Source organism: Thermobia domestica, chromosome 5 (assembly GCF_964235325.1).
Source record: "Thermobia domestica chromosome 5, izTheDome1.hap1.1, whole genome shotgun sequence".
Taxonomy (NCBI): Eukaryota; Metazoa; Arthropoda; class Insecta; order Zygentoma; family Lepismatidae; genus Thermobia; species Thermobia domestica.
Window position 1 is genome coordinate 287,502,806 of NC_137458.1, and position 15,304 is coordinate 287,518,109.

General features: G+C 34.7%; 1 long non-coding RNA gene across 1 annotated transcript; it reads left to right on the forward strand.

The window, feature by feature from the left end:
- Nucleotides 1-1,727: 1,727 nt before the first annotated feature.
- LOC145684909 (uncharacterized) lies at nucleotides 1,728-15,071 on the forward strand. The gene is made up of 3 exons (XR_014131428.1): nucleotides 1,728-1,826; nucleotides 10,855-10,903; nucleotides 14,862-15,071. It is a non-coding gene; the product is annotated as an uncharacterized LOC145684909 (long non-coding RNA).
- Nucleotides 15,072-15,304: the final 233 nt, after the last annotated feature.

The following is a 15,304-nucleotide window of genomic DNA, read 5'->3' on the forward strand; positions in this document are numbered from 1 at the left end:
TTAACGTCTCACGATTATGACCTTTGGGTTAAGGAAGACGATGATTAAAGCAAATGGATGTTGATGAAACACTTGGTGGAATGAGAAAGTGGGAGTACCTCGGAAAAAAAACTATGTGAGCGTTGTTGTCCACCACAAATTTACTTGGCCGGAAATCGAACCTGTTACCTCACCCACATGAAGTAAAAGCTCTACCACTAAGCCAGCGGGTACTCATTAGGTAATTGGAGCCAAAAAGTTTAGTCTGGTAAATTTACTTATTTATTGATTTCTCAAAATTTGAAGCTCGTTTCAGAGAATTATTGCATCAATAAATTAAGAAATAGTTATTTCACTGCAGCATGTCACAAACAGTATAACTCGTAAAAATGCATTAAACTAAATTGTCATTTGTCAGTATACGTTAAATATGATTTTAATTGATTAATGGAAACAAGCTATAACTCGAAATACTTTGGATGTTCTCTGTACGACAGATAATAAATTGGAAGACTTAAGGTACTTAGATGATAATGTTTACAGAAGGGTTGGTCAGGATGGCTGATATGTGGAATCATGAATTGTTATTAGATGTTTCATTAACATTTAATGATAGTTACAGAAATCTTTTCCCTTCTGTTTCCCCAAAATTTGTTTGCTACATTTTCGAAGATTTATGGGAATCTGCAACCTTGCAACCAATCTAATCTATTCCGAATTTATATGGCTAGAGAGAGAAAGAGAAAGAGAGAGAGAGAGAGAGAGAGAGAGAGAGAAATGTAAGTATTAGAGTAGACATCACACAGTTATTACCTTGAAGCTTAAGAAGAAGTGAATGATTCTTAATGAATTGGTGAAATGGAAGTGTTGAATAAAGATCTCCGAGAAAACTTACGGGCACTATGTTCTCCGGCACTAACTCATGTGGCGTGGAGGCGAACCAAGGATGTGGAAGACGAGAATTGGGCATTCCACCACTTTTTAATAAAGGATTTCCCTTTCCGGGACACTTTGTACTTAATTCTTCTGTCAAAGGGTGAAGTAGTGTATCTTGATTTTTATAATTTTACAGGAGAGCGATTTAAAGTGTCTTGTTCAATATAACACAGTGCTACACATTTCAAGATACGTTATTTTCAGAACGTTCATTCCTCTATTAATATAGGGAATTCCGGTATCAAATAATTTATAGTTGATAGAGAAGGTTAGATAAGGATGGATGATGATCACAGCTCAAAAACACGTTTACAAGTTACACCACTTCGCCTTTTTACCGACGAATTGTGTGTTCAATTTGTGTGTTTCTAAGTTGTAGGTAGTTCAATTCGACACGATACGAACTCAGAAACTTTGTGTACATTTAAGAAAGTCCACGCTCTTCAGTGGAACTCGAAACTACAATTGAATGTACCTTGAATTCCAAAGTTGAAATCCTGAGACCATTCGTCTGTGGCAGCCGTGTACCTTATATCTAAAGGTAAGTTTAGAATATTTTCGGAAGTTACTGATGTAGAAAAATCTACCATGATGACTACTAATTGGTGCTCGTAATAAACATAACATATTTTTCGTAAACGAAGTACGTGAATGAAATATTATTCGTTAAGATTTCCTGCTTGAAAATTACATATTGATATCAAACAATGCAGAGAAATGCCTGCATGTTTCAGAGGAAACGATTTCTAAAGGAAGGCATACGTAAGGCAATTGTGTTGAATGAAAGCGTATTTCCTAACAAGTAATCCATATAAGAATCCAGCAACGACCATTATCTTCAGTTTGCGTTTTGCAATTAACTCAAGATTTTGTTGCAAAATAATCCAAATAACACTCTCCAATACAAAATGGTAAGTAAATGTAATTAATAGAACATTTATTTTATTTTTTTAAAGCAAGTTAACATTTTTGAAAGAAAGTCTCTAACGAAAATGAATTGCATGTCGAATGGAACTTGCATGTTTAATATGTGAAAGTATATATTATATAATTACGGACACTAGCTAGAGATAGAATTGATTCGAGACGAGACAAACCTTAGTCTCGTTTCCACAGATTTACACAGAGATGATGAAAAATCGACCATGTATAATATTACAAACTATCTTTGTTTTAATGCTTTCTGAACTTCATTCTTGACTGCTGAAGTTAATCCTTCATATAATATACGTGTGTCTGTATTTTAATATGTTTATTAATAATAAGTATCCTTAAATTTAAAACTTTCAGTCATTAAGAAATTAAGTAAGTACTATAATTTTAAACATATGTCGTAGCCAGACTATATTTTGGATTTCAAGTACAAACATTAAACATATTCTTTACCTCTATCGATCAATATTAAGAAATTCGCAAATAAGGTACCTACAATCAAAATTAAATTCTTCTTTATGTGGTCACAGAACAAAATTACAAAAGTTATAAATTATTACTGGAAATTGATGCCGTTACCCATTTCGAAGATATTTTAAGCACATAGCTTTTAACGTATTAAAATTTCATTTCTTATAGATAGTATGAAACGTAAATAGTTGTAAATTTTCAAACTGTTCTCAAAGTGCTAGTTTAATCCTTCATAGCTAAGGTTATGCTTTCCTTTCACGTATCATCGGTTCGACCCCAGTAAAAGCCCGAATAGTAATTTTCATTTTAACCAATAGACTTTTTTTACAGGTACGTCCTGTACTGAAAAGAAATTTGAAACTCTAATTAATCAACTCCAGTATTACACGAATAGCATATTTCTTTCCTGATGAATCAATGTTATGCAGTATCATTTATCAGATATCTACTATAACATAGTAGATAGCAGCAGGACTGCATTACACCATATTGTAATGCAAATTTAACGTTTTTCGTATTTATTTATTTATTTACTTACTATCCATTACATTGTTTTATGGTGCACAAAATCGTGCTCTTGGGTTTTCTTGAGGTACTCCCATTTCCTCTCACTTTCTCGTTCCACCAAATCTTCCATCGTCATTCATTAGCCTTAATTGTCGTCTGCCTTAGCCTGGAATGTGTCACCAGTAAGAAAGAAAAACAACATATAGAATCTAGTAACAATGTATTTTACTATATATAAAGTACGTAAATGATAATTTTTCCAGCAAAATTTACAAACAGTATATTATTACTGCCATTGAAGGTCATATTTTAATGGCCCCAAATTCATTGTTTCTCGACTCATGGAAGTTTATCCATAAGCATGTCATTATGTTCAGCTGAATGAGATTTATTTAATTGATGCATGTATTATCTACGCACAATACATTAGTTATACATAAACTAAATTTTAATAATTAACTAAAATTCTAGAGCTTACCTCATTACTCATATTATGTACTGTCGTCCTGCTGGTATCATAATGAAATGCTTAAGTAAGGTACGCATCACTATCAGGTTTTGTCTCACGAAATTCTCGTACAGTGGAAAAGTATCATTTTCTAGATTTACAATGAAATTAGTTTCAATTTTTTTTCTCGAAAACTACGCATAAGAGTTTGTTCTTGTAGATATCAATTTCTTTAACATAATAAGATCTGTTAATTGGGTGCATGTCTCATTTTTGGACAATTTGGTTTTCAGTTAAACGGTGAGGGTATTGTAAAATTGTAGAGTTTCTATTACTTTATTCCGTGATTTCAGCAACCTTTATCGGTAACTTTATCACAGCTCGGTGATAGGCGAATCTAGTCGTATAATTGTGCTTAGATTGTTTTGATATTCAGAATATGCTTACTTTAATAAAGTCAATTTTTGTGTGTTTCCCTGTGAGTGATACCAACTTAATTTCATATTAGGTAAAATCTTAAACTTTTAATTCGCTTCCATTTTCTCTTGATCTTCAATATGTAAATTCCATTGCTGCGGGTTATTAGGAAATCTTGAAAAGGCGAAACTTGATATCACGAGATAAGGAAAAAATGAAATGAAATCTCGAAGTTTTACATCCCACGGTTATGCCGGCTAGGCTAAAGGAGACGGTGATGATAAGAAACGAATGAAATGAAGAAAGTGGGAGGAAACGGGAGAACCCCGAGAAAACCCACGCATACAGTATTTGGTCACCACAAGGTTCAATTGGCGGGAGCTAGGAGCGAACCTAGGACCCCATGCACCAAAGGTGAACGCTTATCACTGAGCCACCGCAGCCCCCTCACCAAATAAGAAGTTTAAACATCAAATTGCATTCCCCTAACGTGTCTCTGATCTTAAGCGATTTTTCCAGATAGGAACATTTTGTTATAACGTTTATAACATCACCCATTTTATCTCTCCTCTTTCCTTTCTATGAGAAATATTAAAAAAAAAAAAAAACACGCTGAAATAATGAAATGAAATTTTAGTTTTATGTCTTATGATTATTCCGTGTAGGCCAGAGGAGGTAGTGAAGATGAAAATGAATGAAATGGTGGAAGAGGGAAAGTGGAGAGAAAGGGATTAACCGATAATACATAAGCATAAGCTTTTTCCTCACTATAAACCTACTTGGTGCGAACTGGGATTGAACCAAGAACCTGATGCACAAGATGTAAATACTTTACAATGAGTCACGTAAAAAAAAAAACACGCCTACAATTACAATATTTTAAATGAAAATACTTGCTCCAAATTTGATCTCTCTAACCTTAAGGAATTTCGAAATGTGACCATCTTATCAGAAGAATGACAACTACCACCCTTTTCCTTCCCTTCTAGGAAACATAAGAAGCGTGAAACACGTCTCTAATTATTTAAATAAAAAGTCTAAATAGGCCTATCAAATGTCATTCTTATAGTCTTGATTCCGAGATATGAATTATAATAACTGTCAACTCCATTTCCCTTCCTTTTTTTAAACCAAATTAAAAAGAAAACGTTCCTTAGTGGTACCTTCCATCCAAAATTCTATGTACTATCCAATTTTAAAGTTTCTAGCCTAATCGTCTTGGTTTTGGCGTTGGTCTGTCAGTTACACAATACTTCTATATAGAAACAGAGAACAAGTAGATGTAGTATTAAAATCATAATAAAATCATTAGAATATTTTAAATCTGCAGTTTGCACACTAGTGCCATCTATTGGCATAAAGGAATCAGGTGCACATAGTGACACCTATTAGGGAGACCGTGAACTATTACGAAGTAACGTAACACAGAGAATAAGAGTTTCTCCTACTATATTATTATTATTATTATTATTATTATTATTATTATTATTATTATTATTATTATTATTATTATTATTATTATTATTAGAACATTGACAGACCTATTAATGTATTTTTGGGAAATGATCACAAGGAAACCACGACTGCCCTAGAAACCAATGAGGAAAAACTACTACTAAACATTTCTGTTGTACGACAGCCAGTAATGTACACCTTCTTTGAAATATGGAAAGAAGTACCTTAATGACAAACTCTTCAATGGCTTGTATTCAAGTGGTTAGAACAGGAAACTACTTATTTTTTCTAATGTTTTCTCTGTATTTCCAGCTGGTTACATGGCAAAAGTGCATAAACACTAATTACTGCTGTCATCTAGTGTACAGAAATAAAACTAAGACAAAAAGTGATTTCATGATAGCATGTACAGAAATGATAGTGGAAAATTATAAATAATATGCTATATATAGTAAGAGTCTATAAGTATAATTATAATTAGGCATATTCTGATCTTTTTTCCCTAATAGTCGAATTTTCAAAAGGTTAAACAAAGTTTTGCCGTTTCGCTTCAGCATTAGCTTCAGAAAACTTGCCAAGATATTTGTTTATAGGGTGTGGCAAATGAATTCACCTGCCGCTGTCGGGAGGAAGAATACATTCTACACTTAAGAATATACGGCAATTTGTTATTATTAATATTACAAGTAGAATGTACACTACTATTTGGAGAAATCAGTCCACTCTAGATACAAAAAGTGCAGAACTTGTTCGTGGCTAAACGGTTAGCATACGCTCCTTTGACCTGGTAGATCCGAGTTCAATTCCTGGTGAGAGGTCCTGTGGTTCGGAACCCACATTAAACTGTAGGTGCTCGTCTCATATATCCTAGCTGATGAACGGGAATTTAAAAGAATATCAACTCAACATTGGCCATACACAAAACATAAAAATATAAGGAATTTTTCCAACAAAATTTAAACTATGAACTGAAACAGATTGTGAATAAAGGTCATATTTTGTTTAACACAGTAAACTTTTATTCTGATTTTCACGTAAATTACGGATGAGAATTTACCATTTAATACATCATTTTGCTCATCTTGATGTGATCTAGCAATTGATACTTATACCTGTATATGATGTCTTTTAATGTGTTATAGTTAAAAAAAATCAAATTTACGGCGAGTTTTAGGCGCAAGTATTTATCGTAGCAAAAATCGTATCATCGATATCCTACCGTACATAGGAGCAAATGCTATAGCATTTCCCATGCCATGGCATGTCCTATGGCATTTCTTGTCGATAGAACCTGCTCTATTTCGTAGCATTTTCCCTACCATTTCTGGTCCGATTGCAGCGCCGTGGTGTGTCAAAAGGAAGCGAAAGATTTTGTGCCAAATGTCAATGCTCTTTGTTTTGTATGGGAAATTGAATTGTAGTAAAGAAAAATGAACTGGAGTAGGGATGCTATTATTATGCTGATTGAAAAATATGAGGAGCATCCTTATTTGTACATAGTTAAAAGTCCTTTGTATCATAATAAGTACTTGCGACAAAGGGCTTTAGAAGAAATAGCGATTGAAATATCTGTTTTTAGTTTCGGAGCCATAATTGCGCTCTCTTCCAGTTATTTGTTTGCTACGTCACTACAAGATGCTTATCAAAATGCTACCGTGTAAAAGCATTATATACATTTTATGCCATAGAATATTATACGAGATTTTTGGCAGCACAAATGCAACGAGAAATGCTTCCGTCTAAAACTAGCCTAAGTCTCAATGAAAATTTAGGATTGGGTGTACAGTTTCTCAGTGGTAGAGAGCTAGAAGAGCGTGGAGTCAGAGATTCGATTCCCGGCCAAGGAAGTTTGTGGTGAATACCATCGTGTCTGTAGGTTTTCTCAGGGTCCTTCCATTTCCTCCCACAGTATCATTCCACTAATACTTCGATAATCATTCACTTGCCTTAATCATCCGTCTCCATTAGCCTAAAGGAGATAATTAGGACTTCATCTCATTGACTAAAATGTACGTATGTTGTAATGTTATAATTGCCATAATGAAAAGCTTGATGAAAATAGTCAACAGGATCAGTTTTATTTTAATATGTGACATGGTTAACATAATGTTTTCCATAAGTAAAAGCTTTGCTTTGTATATACTTAAACACAAACAAACTATTTGCTGAGCAAAACAATATATTCACATTGAAAAACACTTTGGCTTCATCGGACACTATCCCTCACTCCCTTTTTGTCAATTCTTAAGCCTTTTGGTGTAACCTGTTCCACTAAATACTGCCTCAGGAACCACTCTTGCTGCTTCTTCGGTATCTCACCTCTCCTCCTGTCCTATTTGTCTATGCTCCTTGTCATCATCGGAGCCATACCAACTGTAATTTTTTCCATAAGTAGAAGGTTTTCTTTGTATATACTTAAACACAAACAAACTATTTGCTGAGCAAAACAATATATTCACATTGAAAAACAACATACGTGTTACAGTTTCGCCAACTAACACGTATGATTTTTCTTTTTTGTAAATGTGAATATATTGTTTTGCCCAGCAAATACTCGTAGTCTGTTTGTGGTTAACGCACATAAAATTTTAGCCTTTAAACAATCGTTCTCTTAGATTAGTTCGAGAGTTGCGGAGAAATATAATCCTCACCCATAAGACTTCCATTAGCTCCGAAAGAACTACCTATGTGATTAGTATATGATAGATCTTCTTACATTTTTGAAAAATTTTATTAAACGCAAATGGTCATGCAGAATTTCTGGAACCCACACAGTAGCCGTATTCACATTTCATGACACTTCAAAGTTTTCCATATCTTTCTTTAAATACAATACCTGCAAATCAGTTTTCCGTTCCTGTTTTGGAAATTCAAACATATTTCCGAATCCGAAATTGAAAATCGATTTTGAAAACGCGGAAAAGGAAATCGACTTTGAAAACCGAAGATCAATTTTCTGAACTTTCCGAAAATTGAATTTCGACAGCACTAGTACATGGAATGGCATTTTAAATCAATCTGTTTTCAACACTCAAGTAGTGGTCTATATTATTACTACCATACGTAAATCGCTCGGTAGTGTCCAATGACCTTGAGAATCATTCTAAATGTAAATGCAACTATTTATTATATCACCACCTTCGAAATTTTTAAAATTTAGGAATGTTTTTCGAAACCTTTTGCTTGAAGGGGACCACAGAAAAAAAGAGATCAAAAGATACCCATCCGAAAATTCCATGATAGTTTATAGTTTTCGTTTTTTTAAATTTTTTTGCAAAATTCTCGCTAAAACAAGTTTCCGGTGACTAACATAAAATTAGATACTTATTAAAAGTAAGTTGGAGGTCTTATCCTTGTTATGAGTACAACGACTTGAATGTCTCCGAATTACGACTATTTTAATATGCGGTTTTGTCTTGATCAAGAGTTCCCTCGTGGCTAAGCAGTTAACATACGCGCTTTTGGCATTGGAGACACGCGTTCGATTCCTGGCTGGAGCTCATGTGATTCGCATCCCACTTTAAGCTGTTGGTCCAGGTCTATTATAGCCGCCCTTCTGAAAGTGACGCTAAACTGAGAATCAAATCAAATATTGATCACTGAAAACTTCTTTCTTGTTTTTTTTCTTTTAGTTCGAAACAAGGACGATGAATTTTTTCACCGTAGTTATCTTTTTTTGTTAATTTAGTTCTCTTTTACTTTATTTACTAGTTTTCAGTGTTACCTATGAATTACCACATATATATATATATATATATATATATATATATATATATATATATATATATATAATAATTAAAACTAATTATTGCTTAGGTATTATGGGTGACTGTGGATGGTAAATTCTCTGTATTTCCCAACAATTTTCTTGATCTTCAATGATATTGTCTAACATATTCTACAATACAACCAGGCTAAAAGTATTTATTTATTTCTATGTACACAGTCAGTTTATTACACCAGCAAGTCAGTTTATTACACATTTGAAATGTACATGTAATACGACTACTTACAATATCACACTTATTACTCTGTGTTACAAACTGAGGACGTAAATTATCATAAGTACTGAAAACCACCTTACTATAGGATGGTTTCTTCAACAGTATCAACGCAAGAAACACAAACAGGGTAAAGCATACACAAAGTAACATAGTGTCGAATACTACGGTCATCATATGACACACTTCGAACAAGAGCTCATTCGTGGCTAAGTGGTTAGCGTACACGCCTTTGGCGTGGGATTCCCGGCGGGAGCTCATATGGTTTGGATTCCACGTTAATCAGTAGATCCCGTCTCATATAGCCTCGCTGCTGAAAGGGATGTTAAACTCAAAAACAACTCAACTCAACACTTCAAACAAGTACAAAGTTATAATGAGGTGAAAATTTGACTTTCTTCAAATTACTTAATTTCGAGATGTTTAGGAACGTATTACACCCAACTACGCTAGATGATTTTTCAGTAGACATAAAGATCATTATGCTATTTAAATTAATTTGATATTTAAACCTATTCCGAAGTTATGGGGAAATTTTTATTTTCATATGTTGCATAAAATGGCGTATTTGTTCGTACTTTTCAAGACATTTTTTGATTCGCTTTGCTCCTACATTTAAACAATCCTTTTTAGTTTCGGAGATACATCATTTCAAGCAATGTTGCAGACTTTGCCAATGTTTACCATATCTCCAGAACGCTTTGAGATAACAAATTGATGCAAACAGCAGAGAATCTTCACATCTATTGAAAACCATCTATGCAATTGGATGGGTTACTTATCTAATCAAGTTTTCCAAATAAAAGTTTTTGAAAGTCAAATTTTAAACCCTTTATAATTATCCTGCCAGTTTCAGTTGCCTTACTTCTATTGTACATGGCACGAAAATTTGGGTGTTTGTAATACTGAAACGTCCTCAGTCTACAACACTCAATAACAAAGTTTTAGTTTAAGGTGTAATGTGTAAAACCTGACGTTGTACTGTTTGAAAAAAAATGTTATGTTAGGTTGGTAACACACTAGCCTATTGGTATGGCGAGGTATGTCAAATAATGTTCTTCTGCCCGTATTTGCATCTTCCAAAATTTCAGTCATTTTTGTCTATTAGTTTAGAACTTAAAGGAGCGTATAAAGATAACTGATCCAGTATATCTTAAATCCCCGTGATGTAACCTTCTTTTTTTATGCTCATGTTGAAGGAAAAGCCTTTTATCAGCTTATGCATATTGGTGGCTGGCGTCCGCCATATTGATTTTCTGTGATGTCATCTCTCCTATGCTACCCGGACTATCACCACAATTCTAGCAATACCACATTTATTGCAATTGGTTCTGGCATTTGAGCTCCACAGTGGAACTAATGAACATAAATACATATTTATATAAGATATGCCAATGCATCCATTTGGGTTCGACGTAGTCGGATGAAAAGCGCTATGTTCTTGTGACCACGTCACATTATAACACCAAGATCCCCATACACACTGTTTGATGACAAATGTCCTACATTGTACACGTTACCAACACAAAGTTATGTCTTTCCCAAATCGGGGTGTTCTTTCTACCGTTTCTATCAAAATTAAGATATTGAATGTTAACTTATAAGACTTACTATGTAACTTAATGTGTTCTAAATTAATGTATGAAGCAGTTACGTTTGAAAATACTCTGTACCTTATGTTTATTTTATAATGAATTTCTTTTTCAGATCGCCATCTTTGCTTTGGCTTTGGTTTTGCTTATCAACAGTGCTTATGGTATGTAATATGAATTTCACTTCACTTCGTTCGTTTGCACAATTCATTTTTAAATATGTCAATATGGATTATGAAATTGGTTTTAAAAACATAGGCGTAGCAAATTCACGTGCGTGAAATAGACATAAAGATTTTCACAAAATTATAAACGATTGTTTTGATTAAGTGCACAATATATGAAACATGATAGAAATTATGCAATGCCACTATTTGTTCATTTGGTATATTTAGGTTTCGTATTTTATTAATCTATCAGTTTAAATCTTATAACAAATATGGTGTTGCATAGAGTCATACAAGTTTTAGTCAGAAAGAAACTCAAGCATATGTGCACAACTTCGTTATTCTCAATACATTACTGTACATTAACTAAGAAACCAGCCGATATGTCTAGACAGTGTCGAATCAGAAAAATTAACTTGTTGTCCCATATGATTGACAAATAAGGACTAAAACTGCTATTTAACCGTTCAGTACTACGCGGAGTCTCTCAGACTCTGCTGTCGCCATAACTTCAAGTTCGACCGTCTCTCCTGATTATCGCTTCCAATACCATCTTGGTTATATTTAATGTGAATGCGAATATTAACGTTACGTCGTTAGTTTGGCCGCAATCTATTGTTCGGAATCTGACAGACCCCGCGTAGTACTAAAGTGACAAAAACATGCGTAGTACTGATATGGGAAGAGAAGATTTCGTGGATAGGCTAAAAGAGAAAGAGGGAGAGAGGAAAAGATCAATTCCGGTTAATCTGAGAATGGGGCAAAGAAACAATAGAACTTTGAGTCCAACATACTAAGAATGTGTGATTAGTGGAATGCATTATCGGTTTGGTTATGATGCATAGATTCGGTCAAGTTTTACTGATACCTCTACTACTGTTTCCTGCATCAAACTGTGATATTTTACTTCTACAGATATGTTATATACAACTCAACTAGTATGCATACTGGATATTTTATTGGTAGGAATCATGAAATAAAATCTGAGTCACCCTGTTACATCTAATAATGTATATGTTACAAAAACTCGTCTCATTATGATAAGCTTTTAAAATAAAATCCCACGTGGTCCATAGCACGCTGTCATTGATGTGACAAAATCTTGTCTCATTATGATGAACTCTCAAAATAATCTACCGCATTTCCAAGCACGCTGTTATCGATTTGGAAGACGTTGAATACAATCATCCTCTGCACTTTGTCTAAAGCAGTGTATCTGTTGGCTCACAGCATTTTCAACGTCTAGGAGGCTCGCATATCGCCTACTACACATTTGTTTCTTCACCTTAGGCATGAGCTCAAAATTACACAGTGACAAGTGCAGTATATACGCGGGAAACTTTAACTCTTTCCATCACAATCGGCGCAGTAGATGCCGTCCACAAGCAGCCTTATGTAAATTTGAACTACCGTGCAGTATTATTGTATTTTGTAAGAGATATGAGTGCTTCTCCTTAACAGCATGTCACTGGTGGAAATCTTTGCAATACGCTGATATAACCGATGCCATGAGGAACGAAGTGACAAATAAGTACCACTTTAAGGCATGTGCCACAATGACCATCAATTGTGAATCAATCGTGTGGGCGAGAGAGACTGCTTGTGCGGTGATCGTGGATATCTTCACTCTAAGATATGTAATTTTATCTCAGACTCATAGGTCTTGGCCTAGAATTCATCTACGGCGATAGCCTTGGGAAGAAATCGGTTGCCCTCATCCTCAAAGCGCTGTAGGTGATGGGAACAAACTGCACATAGTGTCCACTTTTGAAACTCCGTGAGGGTAGGTGGATCTCTTCTAAATGCTACTTCACGTAGATTCAGATTTTGTGTCAAAATTTTATGAATGGAGTATTTCTCAATATCAGTCTTTATCTCTAATTCACGCAGCGAACATCTTTTCTTGTAAAATAAATTTCCAACAATTCACGTGACACATCGGTCCCCACACTCACTGAAAAGCCTTACCGTTCCATGTAACTCGTTGTTTCGCGTCCTCGCTTAAAAGGTGCTACTCATCTTGAAACATCAGAAGAGCGTTGTTTCCTACAATTTCTACCAAGTATACTTTTGGTGATACTCGCATTTCTATCCCCGAGAACGGGCAGTTTGATGTAAATTCGTTGCTCCATTTTTGTCGCAATCATTTTACATCACGACCTGCTCCCAATTCCTTTTGCAGAGCCCTGTGCTCAAGCAGTACAACACAAAGAGCCATCTATTGACAACAGGGTAAAGTACTGAGGTCAGGATTCCTTCCGCAGTCTACATTTTCAGTCCACTTTGGCAAATCGTTAAAAGGTACAGGGTTCTCATGACGTATTTTCAGTGTTTATTAAAATGAGACGTGTTTTTGTGCCATAGACATTATGGCATGTGTATGTCTCAGGGCTACTTACGTTTACTTTTATGATTCCTACTAGCAAAATATCCAAATATCCTACAATACATTTTTACTACAACTTCAATCGTCGAATTACCACTGGATTGCCATGGCTTACTCCCCAAATCATTTTTTAAGGAGAGCGAGTATATTTGCACCATTACTGATTAATATGGATTGATAAATGACGGAATTGCTATCTGGAAATGAGTGTGTTCTTATCTTCACCTTCGACGTTCTTGAACAAAATTCTACTATCTTTAGGACCACTCAATAAGGATCATTTTCGAACTGAGTCACAAAGAATATATATATATAGGGTGTTGCAAAACAACACCGACAACGTTTGGGAGGTGATACTTCACACCAAGTTAAGACGAAAAGTATAGACCAACGTAGGTGCACAAATGCTTTCTTTCCGAGTTATAGGCTGCCGAAAACACGAAGAAGTGAACTTTAAAGGCCCGTAGCTCCAAAGCTACGGGACCTACTGTAGTCAGATCAAGACTTCACTAAGGAACTTGTACGTGTCCTATCCAAAAATACATGTTTCAGCATCCTGCGGTACTCACCCAACAATTTTTATATAGGGAGTTTGGCTACGGGCATGTAATTTGAAGTACTTACCAATTACCTCTATAAAAATTGTTGCGGAAGTACATCATGATTCTGAAACTTGGATACTTGAATAGCATTTCGGATCTGAAATTAAGTTCTAATTTAATTTTTCGTATAGTCTTGATACAGAAACGAAACAAACAAACGAACCAATTACAGAAGCTGACTGCTACTTAACGTCCCATTCAGCAACGGGTATATATAAGACGGGAACCTACAGATTAACATGATATCGGATTCAATGAACTATCAGTACAAACGAACGCGGCCCTCCCGCTTTCAGGGCTCAAATGATAAGTATACAGCTTCGCGTAATGTCGGTGAGTAACCCTAAGAGTGCAGTGAGAAAAAGAAATCGTGTTTGGCGTACATAAAATCGTATATTATATTTGTAAATCCTGTAGTGTTTGGACTTTACGTACAGCAAATGTATAACTGAAAACGCATGTTTTATAATACTTTCTGTATAAGTGTTCCATCTATACGTATTTTTCGTATGAAACAATATAGGTGGTGAGGATTTAACACACGAATGGACATATATAACTTACTATAGCTGACGAAGGTAACATACATATATGTATGTAATATAAGGAAGACTATTAGATGTCAGACATCCTACAATGGCATTATGTAACATCTAAGGGCAGTGCCTATGTAGCATACGGAAAACGTATGCTCCGTACTGATTTCTGCAGTAAGCAAGAGGATTCCGTATATTTGCACACTAAGGGATACTTCTGGATGGTACATCCATATGGAAATTTAATAAAAATGCACCATCCTGAAGTTTCCCTTACTATACAATATACCGCTGTCCGGAGAACGTATTTTTCTCAATGTCATCTTAGGCTATTAAAATATATTTTAACCATGATTATATTAGCAACTTGATTTTTGTGATATTAACAATTTAACTGAAAATACTGTTTTTTTTTTTATTATTTCTTTCAGCCGTCCCAATTGGAATCACGGGAGTCAGTAACCAAAACAATAACCAAATTTCCTTGTTGAGTTTTCCAGTAGGAATTGGTTATGGTGGATATGGAGGATTCGGTTACGGAGGATACGGGTTGGGTGGATTTGGATTTTATGGCTAAGTCCATACCAATTAATTGTGAGCAAATTATGTACTATAATGAATCAATGTGACTAATAAAAGTTAGTGGTTCCTATTTTGTTTATTTGTTGCAACATAGTTCATCCAAGCATACTTGATTAGAATATTAATATCGTTTTATTCACGCTATTATTTACGTTTTGATTTCATGCTCTTTATTTCACTTTTTGATTGGTTCTAAAGCATACTAAGCTATCGTCTGGAAAATCGGCCTTCAAATTGCTACTACAGAATGATCCATCCAAATAATTGAAAATCGGTCTTTAAATTGCTACTA